Source organism: Episyrphus balteatus, chromosome 1 (assembly GCF_945859705.1).
Source record: "Episyrphus balteatus chromosome 1, idEpiBalt1.1, whole genome shotgun sequence".
Classification (NCBI taxonomy): domain Eukaryota; kingdom Metazoa; phylum Arthropoda; class Insecta; order Diptera; family Syrphidae; genus Episyrphus; species Episyrphus balteatus.
The window spans coordinates 99,509,792-99,517,006 of NC_079134.1; positions in this window are offsets into that span (position 1 = coordinate 99,509,792).

The following is a 7,215-nucleotide window of genomic DNA, read 5'->3' on the forward strand; positions in this document are numbered from 1 at the left end:
ATTAACGGTAACAGCCATAGAACCGTTTTTTTTTTTAATCTGATATTTCCTGAAACGGCTTATTCGATTTCAACGAAACTTTTTTTGAAGAAGCATTTATATAATTTAAACCACAATAAACCAAAAATAAAATTTCCAAACAAATAATTTTTGGATTAAAAAAAAATTTTTTTTTTTGAAAAATCAAATTTTCTAAAACGCGACATTGAATTTTTTTGAAATTTTGTTTTCAGATGTTGATTAGTGATTTCTACAAAATGGCATACCAATTTTATTTTGAAACTTTTTTTTCCAAAAAAAAAGGCTCTTACGATTTTGAAATTTTTTTTTCTAAAAATGCATCTTAATATATCAATCAAAACTGAATACTTGTTTTGGAGGGCTATTTGATTTCAGATTTTCTTTTTTTTTTAAACTAGTTTTATTTTTTTTTTTGAACCTATATAGTAGGTAAGTACCTACATTTTCCAAATATCTATATAAAAAGATTTAAAAATTTAAGCGACTTGAACTCTACGAGCATGTTCGTACGACCCAGTCGTTCATTTTATTTTTTTTACTTCTTGAACAATTAAAAAAGAGTGCCGTAGAGTTCCATCGTGAAACTTTTATAATTTGTAGTTTCTATTATTAACTTTAATTTAATACTAAACTTAAGTGCCGAAAACCTCCGCAAACTATTTTTTTTCTCTTTGAGGTACCAATCCGCTCTTTTTAAAGTGACCATTTTTTTTCACGTGAGGACATTGTTCAAGATTGTGTAGCTTGTAGAGCATGTACTGTTATTTATGATATATGAAATGAAAGGTTATTATCTCTTTGTGAAATAAAATTCAATCGAATTTATAAACGCTCAGTGTAAAAAGAGGTGCCTATTGTTTCGCCTTTTTTACTTCGATTTCTGTTATTTCGTTTTTGACACAATTTTTTTTTTATTAGTTCGCCATCCTTTATTTGGGTTTTCGTTTACTTCATATTTCGATCACTTCGCCAAACTATAACTTCGCCTTGTGGCAGGTATTACAGTTGAATTGTTTAAGGGGAGGAATGCAACTAGCTTTTTCATTAGAACATTTTCTGAAAAAATACCTATTAAATAAGGACACGCATGATACATTACGAAGGTGCTCAAGGGTTGGGATTGTATCAGTAAGACCTATCACCTATCATTTTAAAACCTCTTTTTTAATTCTGTCCAAATAACTCAAGTGGGTCTTAGGAGCACTTGCTTGGACGAATATATGCTTTGTAAATTGTAGCCAGATCAGAAGGGATGAAATATTTCTTAGATCTTCGGAGGAAACCTAAGCATTTCGCAGAGTTTTTGGCCACATCGAATATGTGCTCATTCCAAAGGAGATGGTTTGTAATGGACATACCTAGAATCGAAAGCTGATCGGTAAGATAAACCATCAAATCACCAGTGGACCTATTGCTACGAAAGCCATACTGCCGGTTATTTAGAAGCTTCCGTTCTTCAAGATATTTCTTAAGCTGGAATTTAATCAGCGTTTCCATGACCTTGATAAGAAGGGATGTAAGAGCAATCGGACAATTAATGGGTGATGAAGATTCGCCCTTTTTAGGGACAGGCTGGGCAAATGCTGTTTTCCATCCGCTCGGAAAGAGACCTGTAGAGTAGGACAGATGAAAAAGCTTACGCAGTGGTTTTGCCAGCGTAGAAGAACACCTCTTCAGAACGATGGGAGGGATACTATCCGGGCCAGCGGATTTGTGTATGTCAAGATCCTAAAGAACTCTGGCCACTGCACGAGTACGAAAGAAAATAGGTCCCATAAAACTATTTACTCGCTCAAGTGAGGGGGGAGTCATGACACTTTATGGTTACGTTGAATTGGCAGCGAACTGCCTGGAAGGTTAGCTTTCTCGAGGGAGCCAACAAAAGGAGTGTCATTGTAAACGAGTGTTGGAACCGAAGATGTTGTAGAGCAGGCATGTCAAACTTGCGGCCTGCGGGCCGCATGCGGCCCACAACGAATAACTTTGCGGCCCGGCCCTGTCCACATTTTTATTAATTTTGAGTTTTAGATTATAATTTAGATTTTATGTTCACAGCTTTTGACACACATGCACCTCCTTTTTTTCCTAATCAACAAATAAATATGGGACAAAACCAAACAAAATAGTAAATTTTATAAGATCTCGTGGCTTAAATCAGGGTAAGTTATGTGATTTCTTAAAGTGAACTAGGAAGCGAATATTCTGAGTTAACCTACAAACGATTTTGGGGCTTTGGAAATTTTTTTTAGTTTTTAATGATAAAAGTCTTTAGACCAGCATGTCTTGCTATCTTAAATGGTTGCAGAGTTTATAATTCATGATACCTACCTAGATGTAGCAAAACATTTATTGAGTTAAACTCAAAACTGCGAACAAAATTCATAATAATAACGAATATGTGAACAAATGCAACATTAAAATGCAAATTTGCATTCAAATGCAACCTAGCTCTTTTGGAACATCAGAAGATAAACCAGGACTTGACGTATCAAAAATACTACGCAAAAAATCTAAACTATAAAATTGAATACGAAAAAGACTTGCAGAATATTTCTTGAAAGACAAGTTCTCTTAATTTTTTTCGATTTGTTCCATAAACATAGAATTATTGCCGAATTTGACTTCGAAATAAGTTCCAAATTCGTTGAAATGCCCGATTTTATAAGTATTTTTGTGCACTTGAAAACTGCCATATAAAATCGTTTGCAAATTTCGCAGTAGGTACCTTACCTGTCGATGCGAGCAGTTATTTCAGTTACCTGTGTCCCTGTGTTAGTTATTCAGGATTTTATAGGTGTGTCCCCTAGAATCAAAAACAATCTATTCCACTTTTTGTGATGAGTTAGAAACGCAGTTTATCTCAATTTTTCAACCCCTTTCTTTGAGTGTGGTTGAGCACTTTCAAAGTCAACTTGTTCCAGAGTTATACTTTATAGAAATATTACAGTTTGAATCAAAACGAATGTATTCCACATTCTTTGAGAATCAAAACAACACTATTCCTGATGTACAGCAAAATAATTCTTTTGCTACGTTTCAAAACAAAACTATTCCTATGCATGACTTTCAAAACACTTCTATTCCAAAATAAATTATTAAATATTTTCGGAACGCGTTGGGTGACAAAGGAAAGCACAATCAGTTTAAAATCAAAAGTACATGTTTAATTCGATTCAGAAGTTGTTTTTTTAATAAAGCGGGACAGAGTGCTTAGGAACGTTTTTTTTTAAATAACTCAATAGAAGAAAAAGTGGAATAGATTGTTTTTGATTCTAGGGGACACACCTATAAAATCCTGAACAACTAACTTTGGTCTGAGAAAAAAAAGGTAAATGAAAAAAAATTGGTTCCTCATTTTTGCTGTTTTTTTTTACAAAATTTTTTTACATATAAAAATTGTAGCTTAACATGTTCTGCGGCCCACACAAATGGGTTGGGTACGATTGACCGCATTTTAAAATCTTGTTCTTAAATTCTCGCATCTTAAAATCTCGCATTATGAAATCTTTTATATCGAAATCTCGAAATTTCAAAATCTCGTTTACCAAAATCTCGCAACATTAAAATCTCGCAAACTAAAATCTCGAAATTTATAATCTCGCATTGAAATAAAATATTTATTAATTCGCGCGCGCGAATTAATTAATATTTTATTTCAATGTGAGATTATAAACCTACATGATATTGCTAGCTTAGGAAAGCCCAGAACCTCCCTCTTCTGTTTTTTCGTTTTGTTTTGAAGAGATAAATAGAAAAGGAAAAGGTTTGTTAACTGTCAGGCGCCTATGCCAGTTTTTTTTATAGTGTTTAGGGTCAACTGTTAAATGTTGGAGTCAAAAGGACTTAATGCATGTGAATTTGTTGTATTCGACCTTCTCTTTTCATTTAATCTGTTGCTTATACATTTTGCTGCCAAAAAAGTAATTTAAATTTAAGATACTTTACGCTCTAAACTAATTCTTCTAATGCGAGATTTTGATATAGCAAGAATTTAATGAACTTGCGAGATTTTTTCTAAAATGCGAGATTTTAATATGCAGGATTTTGAAAATGCGAGATTTTGTTATGTGAGATGTTAAAAATGTGAAATTTTGCTTTGCTTGATTTTTGCAAAAATGCGAGATTATGTTATATGAGATTTTAGTTTGCGATCAATAGTACCGCTCCCCACACAAATTTGTATCTCGCTGTTTTGGCCCCTTGTAACCATTGAGTTTGACATGCCTGTTGTAGAGTTTCGAATATTTTTTACAATACATATCCTTAGTTTGATTTTATAATATTGTTAAGTAAAAATATCCCATCGGCCCAAAAAAAAAAAAATGGGATTTTTTTTATCTGGCACAGAAGAATAAATTTGGCGCAATATAATATAATAGAAAATATTATATTAATAATGGTTGTTTTTGTTAATAATAATTATTTAACATTGTTTTGTATTTTTGGTTCTTGTTTGTTGTTTTTGTTTTATTAAGACGGGCCCTAAGGCCCACCTTAATGTTGTTTTATGTGAAACAGAAAAAAAAAAAACCAAAAACTATATTTAAAAATATTTGTTTATTTATGTAAAAGTACGCTACTTTTGTTCTTAAAAATATTTGAGAATTTGCATTAAAAAACAGTTTTTAAACTGAAATGAATGAATTCTATGAATTCTTTAATGTATTTATTTTTTTTTTTTTAATTATAGCTAGAAATACTAGTTTCTGGTTACGTTGGTTGTTCTTATTACTATCAATAATAAAAAGTAAGAGTTCCTTAAAGTGTTTTTAAAAGCGTGGTCCTTTAAACAAAATTAATGAAGACATACATTTTTTAAATGTTTATAAGTGTTTAAATTTCTTTGTATGTAAATAAATCAAATTAAAATGTTTATGAACATATTTAGTAGGTACGCAACATTATTTAAACATTGCATGAATGTGTTGACGAAACTTGCAAAAAATTGATTGAGCGGTTTTTGAGAAATCTAGAAAAAAGTGTAACAAACGTAATAGGTAGGTACTAAAAAAATAGATATCTTGGAATGAAATATTACTAAGGATAATTTTTAGTATAATTGTGCAAAAGTAGAACAAAACCCATCAAGCTGTAAAGGGGATATAAGGGAATAATCCAAAAATTAGACGCAAAGTCCAAACACAAGAATTTCACTTTGATACAAGGCTAGTAAGGGGTACCTATAAAATTCGGAAACAAAATTAGATTTTTTTTTTATTGGAGTTGGAGACGATTGAGCGCATGTCTTCATTAATAACAAAAAAAGTCAATGAGAACCGGCCTTTTTATTTAATTTTATTTATTAATAAAGTAAAAGTTTATATGACGATTTTTTATTCTGAAAAAATATTGTCCTCCTTTGTTTCCAACCAAAGTTGGGAACCCTAGTTGCGACTGTTGATGTTGGCATTTAGATAACATGAGAAAGTTGTTACTAGTAAATGTTTAAGTCGGTATTTAGAAACTTAAAAAAATTGCAGTAAATAGCCGTGTTTTATTGGTAACTCAGTATTTAGCTCAGTAAAATTTAATACGGTAAACAACAACAAATGATTGCTAAAGATGAACAAAAGTTTTTCATTTGTTGGTTTACCCATCAACAATAAAAGACTATACTGGTTAACAAAATTTAACTTTTTTTTGTTGCCGAAACAAAAATATACTTTTCTGAAGGTTTTCGGTGTGCTGAAAAAAATTAATCAGCTTAACCTTAATATTTCAAGAACAAATACTAATAGAATTTTTCTGATTGTGGATTCGAGTTCAACAACCAAAAAACCTTTAGAAAAGTACATTTTGATTCTTGTGGCCAGAGCTGTTTCTGACTTCTGAATCAAAGACCACTACTTAAATTTTAAATATCTCGGGCAATAAAACAGATTTCGGAAAGATTTACAAATGTTTTGGAAGAATAAAACCAGTTCTTATAGGCACCGTTACAAATTTATTCATTATGAATTACCCCACATAAAAACATATCCTCGAAAATGGCCAAATTATGTTTTTTGGCATTTTCTAACGGTAATATTTCAAAAAACGGAGGCCAATTAAAATTTTCTGACTTCAGAGTTCGAGTTCAGCACATCAAAAACCTAGAAAATTTATTTTGGTTCTTGTGGCAAAAACCTTGTTGACCAGTGTTATTTTCTTTCTGGTAGACTGCGGATTCTCACGCCTCGATCTTAAGAACTTTCAAGCGATGGCGTCAAATACATATTTAGGGGAAAGGTGCGAGCAGTGAGACACATTTCTTTTAAATAGGTATATTTCAGAATGTTTCCAAACTATCTTAACCAAACTTTGAAGTCATTTTAAGACATATTTATCTTAATGTTGCAGAAAAAATTATAGATTAAGAATGAATGAGAGCATCACATTAAACTAAAGTGTAGAAAAAGTCAAAACGTCTCACTGTTTGCTAGGGGTGCGTTCAGTGAGACAGGCTAAGGTGCACAGTGAAAAGGACGTATAAAAAATAAACAAACAAACGAAATCGCAAAATAATTGAGTACCTAATATATAATTAACTTATTTATTTTTCTCTAACCCATTTCTTGAAAAAATGTTACAAAAATAAAACATGACAAAAAAACAAAAGAAAAAACACCACAAAATCATATAAAAAGCATTTCAATTCATAGATTTTTTTGTGAAATTGTGAAATCAGTGAAGTGTCGACTCAAGTTGATTATTATATTGTTTTCATAGAATTTCACGTCGCTCAAAATAAAACTTATTTAATTATTTATGTCTCAGTGTTTGCTCTTTACAAATGTCTAACTGTCGAAATTTTGTGGAAAATTATAAAATTATGAAAGAACATATAAATGTAATACATACATATTATGTAAAAAAAAGTTCTGTCCATTAATCTAATTTTGTTGTGTTATACACTCTTCATAACACTCCAAAAAATACTTCCAACTGATCTTGTGTGATATTTTCCGGTGTTGGACAATAAACAAACTAAATTCAATCCTAACAAAATTAAGACACGCAGAAGAGGAAATAAACGTTTTGCCCCAAACTAGCGGAACTGTGCTTGCTTTCAGAAAAGAGAAAAATGGATTATCTCACTGTTTGCACTGTCTCACTGTTCGCACCTTCCCCTATTCCAATTCGCCCAGCTAATTTCCAGTAATGATTAATTATGTGTCGCTCAAAATAAAAATGTTAACTCCATGCATTTGCATT